We start from the raw sequence: 11,920 nt of genomic DNA, 5'->3' as shown, positions 1-11,920 counted from the left end.
TCATAGTTCAGAACAAAATGCAAGAAATCTTATACCTGAATAAATAACTGGGAATGTACTTAGGTATCAGAAGTTACTGTCATTGCAGTTAAAATTATTTATTATAACCAATAACAAGCAGTAACTCACGGGACATTTGTTAGTTTGCTACATTTACACGCATGCGTGGAATCGAACCGGAAGTCTCACACAAAACGAGGATGTATGAGCTATTACTTACTTCCAGGTTTTAAAATAAGGCGGTATCGTTTTAATGTCCCCTTCAGGAAATGCTCTTGAGAAAGTGATCGTGTTTATTCTGCCTCTCTGATCTGAAATGAGATTTTTGCCTTGGTGATGCTCGATTCTGGAACATAGCTGTGAAGATTTCTCGACTGTTCGGCCAAAAGAAGCACTGGAGTTGGATGATTAAGATTGGCTCGCAGCTCGTTTAACACTTCAGCCCACGGGTGTTTTATAAGAGCCAAGTTAATCCACAACAAAATCTGCAATGTATTTCTCTACGGGTTTTCGTTGGTGAATGATCAGCTCCTTCCTCAAACTGTTGTGATGAAGCATACAATTCTCAAGATCAGGGGTCGTTGTGTGGTCGTTGTGTGGTCTGGTGGAGCGTGGTCTGGATGTGGACCCAGCAAAGTACTTCAGTGGGTCAAACCAAATACTTGAGTAAATAACGTTACGGCTCTGATAAACGTATGAAAAAGAAACGCCAGAAGTTTAATGACTTCCCTTTTCTAAACATGAACCGACTTCTGTAGCAGATCCTCCGTTTTGGTTTATTCAATCACCTTCATTTGTGTATATTATTTCGTTTTATTGAATTGATTTTTCACCGTAACCCCTCTGGTCTGATTAGCAAACAAACAACATGGCTGCTTTAAAGAAACTTCAATCATGAAAACAGTATATTTATAGACGAGAACAGAACCAGGCCTATGATTAAAACACATTGTGTATGCAAAATCATCAAAACACTGTGTGAAGTGCAGCAAACCAATTAGTCATTTAGTCAAAGTGGTATAAGAGATTCTCGTGGCTTTCACACGGAATTCAAATGTGCATGCAGCTGTCTTCCACTGACCATGTGATGCATTGACTAGGTCTTTGCTAAACAAAATAGTCTACCTTGTTTTTCGCCAAAGAACTGCCTTACTCTCATGTGCATGTATCAACCTGCTCATTGTGTAAATAGTTTCATACAAAATAGTTCACCCAACAGTCATAACAGGCAAATATACACCATATGCTTCATCATAAATGTCAGTAATGCCACTAGAACTGATTACAGCAGAATTCTGACATGCAATTACTCGATTGAACAAACATAAACATGATGCCGCTCTCCTCCCACCAGCATCATATCCACCAGCATGTCACATCAACCTTTAAAAGACGTCCAATTTACTAGTTCACTGGTGCAGCTCATCATCTATCAGTTGTTAGAGATTTTTCCCCCTGAGTAATTCACATGGATGAGAACTCCATGATTCCCGAATGCCTACAGAAATGGAATTAATCTTCCCCGTATCATTTTAGGATTAAAATACAATTTCTACACATCCTGGCTATGATTTATATGCTTTAAAAAAAATCAGATTGTTGTTTGTTTGTTTTCAAATGTAAAAATCCTGACATAGATATCAAACTTATCGCGGTATTTTGCATTTAAAGAATTGTTCAAGTGTTCACACTGACCATCACTGGGGAAGACTATGCTTATACAATTTAAACACAGACTTTGCTTCGTTTGTTTGGGAGTCCTTTAAACCTCCATGCAAATCTCTTCCACTTCTTTTCCCTTTTAAATAGACGATATGGTACCTGCCACCTTAGTGAACTGACTTGAAAATAAGTTAAGCTGAGTACAGAGTGTCCCGACAAATACTGAACTGCATATGCAAATTAAGGCTTTACTATGCAAAGCAGAAGCCATACATCAACACTGTCCAGAAGTGCCACAGACTTCTCTGGGCTCGGTCTCATCTGAGATGGACAGTAACACAGTGGAATCGTGTTTTGTGGTCCGACGAGTCAACATTTCAAATAGTTTTTGGACAAGACAGCCGTCGTGTTCTCCGGGCCAAAGAGGAAAAGGACCATCCAAACTGTTATCAGCGTCAGGTCCAAAAGCCAGCGTCTGTCATGGTAGGGGGTGTGTCAGTGCCCATGGCATGGGTAACTTGCACATCTGTGAGGGCAGCATTAATGCAGAAAGATATGTACACATTTTGTAGCAACATATGCTGCCATCCAGAGCAGGACAACACCAAACAACAAACTGCGAAAATCTGACGACTCTAGGGGGCCACAAAGGGATGCACCCTACACAAGGAGGCTCACATGTTGAAAAAGTTTGAGAGCCACTGCCCTACATGTAAGAAAATGAGATTCAGCGCCCTGAGAGCGCCCTCTACTGGACACACACTGACACACATGCAAGAGTCACAAATGAAAAATTTATAAATTTCTGTCATAATGAAATCTGCACACTAACATAGAAACATTTGAGTGACTTTTGTGTGAGATTTGTGTGAAATTTGTGTGAGATTTGGCTTTAGATCCTCAAAAAACCCTATACCGGATTCTCGAGGAACTCTCCTGAACTTGTAAGTCGTTTTGGATAAAAGCGTCTGCTAAATGAATAAATGTAAATGTAAATGTAACTAAATCTCCACAGTTCCTGAATGCAGAAACAGACAGACTTGGAATAAACCCATCATGTTATGTTATGTTATGTTTAAAACACGCATACTGCACATCCCTGTTATAATTTATACACTAAAAAATCAGTCCAGTTTTGTTGCTTTTCCCCTTTAAAAGAAATCTTGATTTAGCTTTCGAATTGATCCCAAAATCTGCATGTAAAGAATTATTAAACTCTTCACACTGACCATCGTTAAGGTCAGCGTTAAGCTTATTTATATAAACTTATTATGAACTGATTTAAAAACACTCCTATTAGTTTACAAATCTCTTAACAATCTAGCTTATTTAAACCTTACGGAGCTCCTATCTTTTCAGAACCCTCTAGAACTCTCAGATGGTTCCCAGATCTAGACTGAAGCTTAGCGGTGATCGCTTTCACTATGGCTGGCCCTAAGCTTTGGAATAGCCTGCCTCTACATATTAGAACTGCTCCTACTTTAACTATTTTTAAATCCAAGTTAAAAACCTATTTCTTTTCCTTGGCATTTGACCAGTCGTAAAAAGATATTTGTTATATTATTGTTGTGTAATGGCTGTTACAATATTAGGATTTCTATTGATATTATTATTTGTATTTTTTATCTTATTTCTATTGTAGCTTTTGTAATTATTGTTACAAAGCACTTTGGGCAGCCTATGACGTTATTAATGGTGCTATATAATAAACTTGGCATTGACCTTGAAATCTTCAGACGGCATGCAAATCTCCACTTCTTTACTGGCATAAAGTTGGCTTGACATTGGAGTGACCGTCTCTAAAGTTACATATGACATTGGTATACAACTTCAATGGCATTTGAAGACAATGACTTACAGTCACAAAGCCAACTGTAAAATCTTCATGTAAGTGTCAGCTATAGATTTCTGATATTTAACCCTACAATGCATGAACCAAAAAACCTACATGAACCGACATTTTTGGTAATTGGACTGTAACTTTAGAGATACTTTAGTGAATTAACTTTAATCGAACGTCCAACATAAAGCCAACTTTATACCAGTTACTTCTTTTGCCTAATACCTTCAAGTAGTTGATACGTCACTCCTAAGACAGCTGAATCAAAATAACTGGCTTAGCTGAGCACATTTAGCAAAAATATTGCATTCACACACATATAAATTTAGAGAAATGTCTATGGGAGAAAAGCGAGCCATTTTGAAGCTAAGAAAAGAGGGAAAATCCATTGCACAAGCATTGCGCATGGCCAGTAGAACAATTTGGAATGTCCTGAAAAAGAATTAAATCCCTGGTGTACTGAGGAACAGACACCGAACGGGTTGGCCAAGGAAAACAACAAAAGCTGATGACAGAAACATTGCGAGAGCTGTGAAGAAAAACCCAAAAACAGCAGACAGTGATATCACCAACAACCTCCACAGGGCAGGGGTAAAGACTTAGAGAGCAGAAATATAGAGGCCATAACACAAGATGCAAACGACTCATCAAGAATCAGAAGGCCAGATTGGAATTCACAAAGAAATACAGAGATTATCCACAAAAAAAGTCCTGGAACCAAGAAAAACCTCTACCAAAATAATGGAAAGACAATCTGTAAAGGTCTATATGTAATAATTAGCATTTAAGAGTGAATCATTGTTTATAGAACCCAGAAACTGTTTTGATATTTGCTTTGCATTATAAAGGAGTCGAATCAGTGCCGAATCAGATTGATTGGTTCGTAATGATACTCTATGTCATAAATGAAATATTAATGAAGATATTATAGAAGCATTATAAACCACTGCTGTCATCTCGGGTTAAACTGTGATCTTAATGTGTCCTAATATGCAAATCTTATGAAAAGAGCTCATGCAAAATGTTATCCAAATGCAGGGAAAAAAGGACGAATGAAATAGTAAAATTTGACCTGTGCAAAACAAATATTATCTGGAAGGTTAGTCAATTACTGTAGCAAACAGAAAGCTACTCTGTTTCTATTCATTTTGTTTGCTTTTTAGACAGAATCTTAATTATTTCTCAGACCATGTACAGAAAGGAGTTTAAAATCTTTGCTATTATTATTATTATTATTATTATTATTATTATTATTATTAGGGGGCCAATCACTGAAGGTTCTACCTTTTCTTAATTTTCTTCACCTGGCTAGGACGTCTGTGGAAACTCATTGAACCTTCTGGTAAAAACTTTGGCACATTGATTGGGGAGGGTCTAAAGTATATTCTGACCAAATTTGGGCCAAGTTCTGCCTATGCTCTAGCACCACCATTGGGTAAAATTTGGGCCTAATTTAGAAGTATGTTTATGGGCATAACTTTCGAACCGTGTGTCCAAAATGAAAAAGGCATCCCTGGATTCTCTGGGTCGAGACGAGTTAAACGCACTCTATGAACTCAATTTCCACCTAATTAGATTTTCCACAATCTTAGATTTTTAGCAAAAACTGTTTTTTTTTTATTAGTCCTACAAATTTTGTCCAATCATCACCAAATGTTGCACACATCATCTTCAATTATAATGGGCCCAGAAATCTGACTGCAAAGCTGGTTTGGGAACAGCACCAAGCAGGAAAGCTGGGTTCTCCAGAGGGCGGTGCCATCAACTTAGCTGATGGAAATTATTACCAAATGACTGGTTTGAATAATCTGTCTAGAGTTATAAAGGCTTAGTAGCGTTTCATAAAGTCAAATGCTGACAGTGAAGACAGACGGTTTAGGAGAGCAGACTACTGGTAAGTTTTGTTTTTGTACACTGATGCAGTGTACAAATACTGTTTATGCTTTTGTTTAAAATCTGGCAAAGGGACTTCCAATGAAAATTATCCTTCAGGCTAATTTGGGTACATTCTACATTTATGAATGCGGATTAATGTACACTGTCCCTTTTTGGGGAAAAAATTCAATAAATAAAATAAAAAAATTATGGTTGATGCCTGTCTTTCTGTGTTAAATATTCTATTTAAAAAAAACCCCTTATTGTAGATGTGATGTCATAACTAAAGGGTGTATTGAGATGCTGCGTCATTTAGCGTAAATATCAATAAATGGAATATATGTGTGATTTTATTATAACATTCTTAAAAGAAAACCTGACTATGGTTTACTTTAATTACACACACTGTGAAAATCCAGAAAACGTTATATGCGCTATTCAAACCATTTGCAAAGTTAGCAATGGTATGTGCTATGGATGATAAATTCCAGGAGCGGGAATGTCTGTAAAAATGTTTTTTGTAAATTTGGACACATTGTGGGAATTTATGTTTTTAGCAGGTGATTTTCTCACAGTGTTAGCATTATTACATTAACACTTAAGCTTTTTTTTCTTCTCTTAATGCGCTCCAGCTACTTGGTCACCATGAAGTTGAATCTTTTTCATCTCCTGTGTCTTACTGGTGAGAACATACATATTTATAAACTATGTTGACTTTCAAAGGGAACTTAATGTTGCGTGAGTTTCACGCTGTGGGAACCGCCATTGCCCGTGACCAGTATCTAAAGCTTGTGTAAGCTCACGCTACATCTCGTTCCCTTCTCAGGGAACAGGGTTACATGCGTAACCCAGACGTTTTCTGAGGTGTATTTTTTGCTTTATCATTCAGATGAATTAAATACCATAATGAAATAATTAATCAAACCAAACCAAAAGCGTTCCCTGTGTTATCAGGAGATAAAATCTTAACCTTTCAATGATGCCAAATTGGCTGTAACACTGCAGATTTGGTTGGTTTTACATTTTTTTTTCAAAATATTTTTATTGAGAATGAAAACATACTTCCTGTCACATAGCAACAATATCATTATTGTTGCTCATTAATTAATACTCTTTATCGTTATACTTACATATACACACATGCATACACAGTGTAGAAAAGAAAAACTAAATTAAAGAGTACAATCAACTAAACTTTAGCCACTGTGAGATGGATGGATATTTAGCAGACTTGCACTGCAACAGTAGGCAATGTCTCGCTATTAGGGATGTGAAAGCGATCGTATCTTTTTGTACAGAGTGTAATGGAACTGAGGCATCAGGAATCCCAAATATAGCAACCAATGGGCAAGGTTTAAATCTACTCTGAGAATAGTGGACATAATAGTAAAGAAACCAGTCCAAAAACCACAGAGATCAGGGCAAAAAAAAACAACATATGACCAAGATGACAGGGAGAGCCATGGCATTTATCACACTTGTCCTCTTCTTCTGGATATATTACAGAAAGTCTCGACTTAGACAAATGGACTCTATGTAAATCTTTGAATTGGATGAGCCCAAGACGAGCACAAGAAGTGGTAGACTGTATCCTCCCTATAGCACGTTCCCAACACTCTTCACTTATGTGTACTCCTAACTCCATTTCCCACGCATTCTTAATTTTGGTACTCGACTCACTACCTAACGCCAGAATAAAATCATATATCTTAGAAATCATTCCTCTCTGATGTGGATTGTTTGAAAACAAGCTTTCCCAAGCCTGTTCAGGAGGCTCAGAGGGGAAATTAGTTAAACATCTAGAGACGAAATTTCGAATTTGAAAATAACGAAACAGATGCGTCACAGGAAGGTCATAAGTAGATGACAGATTGGCAAAGCTATCAAAGACACCATCGGCATACAGATTTTTTTAATTGTTTAATGCCCTTGACATACCACACTGAGAATGTAGAGTCCAAACACAATGAAGGAAATAAGTGGTTGTTGCTTAAAGGACCCAAAGAGGATGCACCTACAAACTTAATGCACCGTCTAAATTGATACCAAATCTTAAGGGTGTTAAGGACAACTTGATTATCAGTATATAGAGAGAGTTTTGTAGGTAGAGAGGAATAAAGTAAAGCAGGTATAGGGGATTCCCTACAAGATGATAATTCCAATTTACACCAAGAAGATCCAGGAGATTTATCCCAGTAGCAAAGTTTATGGATGTACGCAGCCCAGTAGTAGAATAAAAAATTTGGTAATGCAAGTCCTCCACTAAGTATACATCCCTGCAATAAAGTTTTATGAACCCTTGGTGGCTTCCCACCCCAAATAAAAGAACTAATTATTTTATCCAATGAATCGAAGAATTGTTTTGGCATTTTTAAATGAAACGAATATGTTAAAGGTAAAAGGGATATTTTTTATATTATACAGTATATTGGAATATTTTCCCCTCACCTTCATATGATGTTTCTATCCTGCCATGTTTCTGTCCTCATGCAATATTACAAGCAATACATTTTCAAACACCTTCTGCCCACATACAAACATTCAAACACCTACTCCCTAATTTGCATACCAATGTCTGTATTCTGAAATGTTACGCTTGATAGTTAAACTACAACCTGAATTTAGGGAAAACTCTTATCAGTGTGGCGAGCACAACTTAGACAAGTATCAGACCATAGCATTAGAAAACACCACAACTTTATCTGTCAGTACTTTAACTTTAACTGTAATAAATACCTATCCAGATGTTTACCGGGAAGCGTACTTATAAGACATGTAATTCCACCTAACCTGCAGTTCAGAAATCTCTTGTGAGCCGGATGTGAGCTTCGGTTTGAACCAAGAACTCTTAAAGGTTTCACACTTAAAGGTTCACACTAGTACGAAATTATTGCTCTTGTGCAGCAACAGTAGCTTGTAGTTTGTCTCTTCGTTCCAATGACGTGCTGTAGTAGCCACATAGGACTGGTCCGAGGAATTATTTGAAATGATTGTTACTATATATAACCAGCAGTAGACATTATATGAATACAGATGTAGGCTAGACCTAGCTATATTATTTTCATTTTCAAGTTTACATATGACATAAAGTGCCTCAGGTTGCTCATCTGGCCTTCATAAAGTATATTGTCTCACCTGTGTATATATTTACATTTAATATCCTGGTACTATTTCTAGACTATAATGAGCGGTTCGTGGGCGCAATAATTAGCCAGTGGTGTAATATAATGTTATGTTTAATGTATTGTGTTGACTGTTTTAACATGAATAAATAATTAGTCTTTTAAACTCACTATATAATAGGTTAATTAAAACATATACAGATATAATTAATTCATTAAATGCAAATATTTTTCAACAGCTGTTGTTCCAGTCACCCTGCTCATCCCACTAGCCCCAATCCTGATCACGAAAAACATGACATGGTTAGATGCGCAGAAATACTGCAGGAGTGCACACTTTGACCTGGCTCAAGCTAAAACTGCAATTGATTGGGTGATGGTAGGAAACACGTTAGCGAAACAAAGTGTAACAGGACCTGTCTGGCTCGGACTGTACAACGACTTTAACAACTGGCGCTTTTCCCTGAATGATCTCCCGTTACAGAATATAACTCTTAATAAATGGGGCAGTGGAGAACCTAATAATTTTAATGGTCATGAGACATGTGCTGCAATAGACCAAAAAGGACTGTGGTGGGATACACTGTGCCAAGGTGTAAAAACCTTCATATGCTATGACGGTGAGTGGACATCCTGATTTTAACTTGCTTTAGGTTTTCTTATCATTGTATTGACAAATTTTAAAACATATACAGATATAATTAATTAATTAAATGCAAATATTTTTCAACAGCTGTTGTTCCAGTCACCCTGTCCATCCCACTAGCCCCAATCCTGATCAAGAAATTAATTTGCGTCAGCAGGTGGCCTACTATAGGCATGATGAGACGTAGCAACCCATAATGATAACAACAGACTGGGTTGCATACACACATCTAGCCAACACATTGTATGTCCCTCCTATGATAATTCGGCACAGAGTTCTTTAGGGTTAATGCTTGTTCTTTAAATTCCGCCTTTAATAGCTGTAATTAGAATATTTATTCAGGTGCTGGCTCTACTCCTATTCTACTTCATTATATTACAGACCTCCAGGCCAGTGTACATTTAGAACTACTAGAGAGCCTGCAGCTTCAGGATAATGACACGTCCTGACAGTACTCCTTATCAGACCGTAACATTTAATGAAAGGAGCCATTAAATCACTTGACCTGTGTTTAACAATCACTTCCTGTACTCAGTGGGATCATTTGTCTTTAGAGACTCTTTATGATGTTCCCCAAAGTACACAAACAGCTGGTCAATGAACTGGAACTCGGTCCTTCTAAAAACAATCAAGAACTGAGAGAATCCCAGACATCCCAGACAATTGGAGCTGATCAGCTGGATTGTTGTTGTTTTTTTTTATAATGACAAGAGGCTTTGCATTTTATTAATTGACAATTTTTTTTATACTTATTTCACAGCTATTGGTGCAAGCAGGTATATTGGTGTCACTAATAAGTTGAACTGGTCCGACGCTCAGGCTTACTGCAGGCAGCATTACACAGACCTGGCCAGCCCATTAACTCTCGCAGACAACAGCCTGGTACAGCAAGTGGCAATAGTCCAGGGGTTTTCTTGGTTCGGTCTATTCAGGGATGGCTGGAAGTGGGTAGATGGGACCAAAGTGGACCAACTCTTGTGGAAATTCCCACTGCCTGATAATGCCAATCCTCAGGAAAACTGCGGGACACTTAACGGTGGAATACTTTATGATCAAAAATGCACCAGCCAGTACTATTTCGTCTGTGACTTCAGTGAGTCTTTTACTTTCATGTCTACTTCTTAGTGATGTGTTGTGAAAGTTGCTAAACTTCAAAAACCTAAAAGTTAAATGATATTTTCGATTTTTCAGTCTTCATCTTACTACTTCAATGCTTTGTGACTTATTTAAAAATATATTGCCCTCAACTATTCTGAGTAGCATTCAAAGAATTCAAATAAATTCATAAGGAATTTTCCACTGGCTTCTTAAGGGTGTAATTTACCAAATATATTTCTTGTCCACTTTTTTTTTTTTTTTTTTTTTTTTAAACCTACAACATTCAACCACACTCTTGTCAACGTCATCTTACAGTTTGGAGAAGAACTATCCAAGGGATGATCTAGCAAACCTCACCCATTCTGATTAATTCATGGAGACACTGGCTTAATTAAGAGGAAAGTTGAGAGCACAATAGTGAAATAAGTTTAAAAGTACAAGAAGAGGGCAGGGAATAAAATATAGTCAAACACTATTTCCTTTCAGAAGGAGAATCTATATTTGCCAAGTACATCACTAAAGAGCAATTCCAGTGTGTTCCAGGAAATATGTGCTAGTGTATTTGTCAAAAAACACTGGCTGACCCTTCTACCCTTGGATGTAATGACTAAAAAATATGCCAGAAGAGTTTTATGATATGAATCTGGAATGATTGGCAGTTCATTAATTGAAACAGACCCCTGAAAGCCCCACCCCTTTCCCATATCTCACAGTCTCTTGTCTGACTCGAGTTTCCTGCTTGAAAGATGTGCTCGTGCGGCATCCTTGTTCACAAATCAATCAAAAAATGGACAATGTGTTGAGTTCATGAAGACGTGTGTTTCACTTAGCTAACGTTAGACATATATAGAGTTAACATTGGTTCATTGTATGAACTTACAATACATTTGAATGGTGAAAAAATGCCAAGAATTTGGGCCAAATTTGTCACGCGCCAAATATAACACTTTACAAATAATTTTACTGAACATGTGCATGGCTTATAGCGTTCTAATGAAAATGTTCGTGTCTACAGGAACACGTATGGCTTGGTTTCCTCATTAAAACACAGCAGTGATGAAAAGAGAAGTGAAGCACTTGTTAAATGTCTGAAAATCATTGAATTGCACACTCATGCATGTCTATTTTGTCTTCAGTTCCAGTGGTGAAACACGTCGTGAAACTGCAGGTGAAGGCTGATGACAGTGTGTTCGATCCTGCTGTACAGTCAGCCATTTTAGAGCAGGTAAGTCACGTGATTGCTTTAAGTTCGGGAATGAGATATGTCGAGACTTAGTGTTCGAGGCTCTGTAGCAGATTTCATGCGTTTGTATTTTATTTGTCTTTAACGTCCCACTATGGTTCTGCACACTGTAGAATCAGAGACAGGGCAATAAGTAGAGACAAATGGACCGTGACTTGTTTGGATCAGGTTTAATGAGGACTGGAGGAAGAGAGCCACCAGCAATGGAGAGCACTGCCAGTATACTGTATGGTGGTGTAAATAGCTTTGGTGTACTCAGGTATGGAGAACAGGAAAAGAATACAAAGATACAGGGAAAAGAATGATTAAAATCACACCTTTGGCCACTCCCTAGTTAGTGCTTTTGGTGTATTCACCTGCCTTGTCTTCCCTGATGGCTAATAGCTCAGTCTCATGGTGAACTCAGAATATATAGTACGTACTGCTGTATCGCT

Source organism: Ictalurus furcatus, chromosome 7 (assembly GCF_023375685.1).
Source record: "Ictalurus furcatus strain D&B chromosome 7, Billie_1.0, whole genome shotgun sequence".
NCBI classification, from domain to species: domain Eukaryota; kingdom Metazoa; phylum Chordata; class Actinopteri; order Siluriformes; family Ictaluridae; genus Ictalurus; species Ictalurus furcatus.
Note: the sequence above shows the minus strand (reverse complement) of the source record.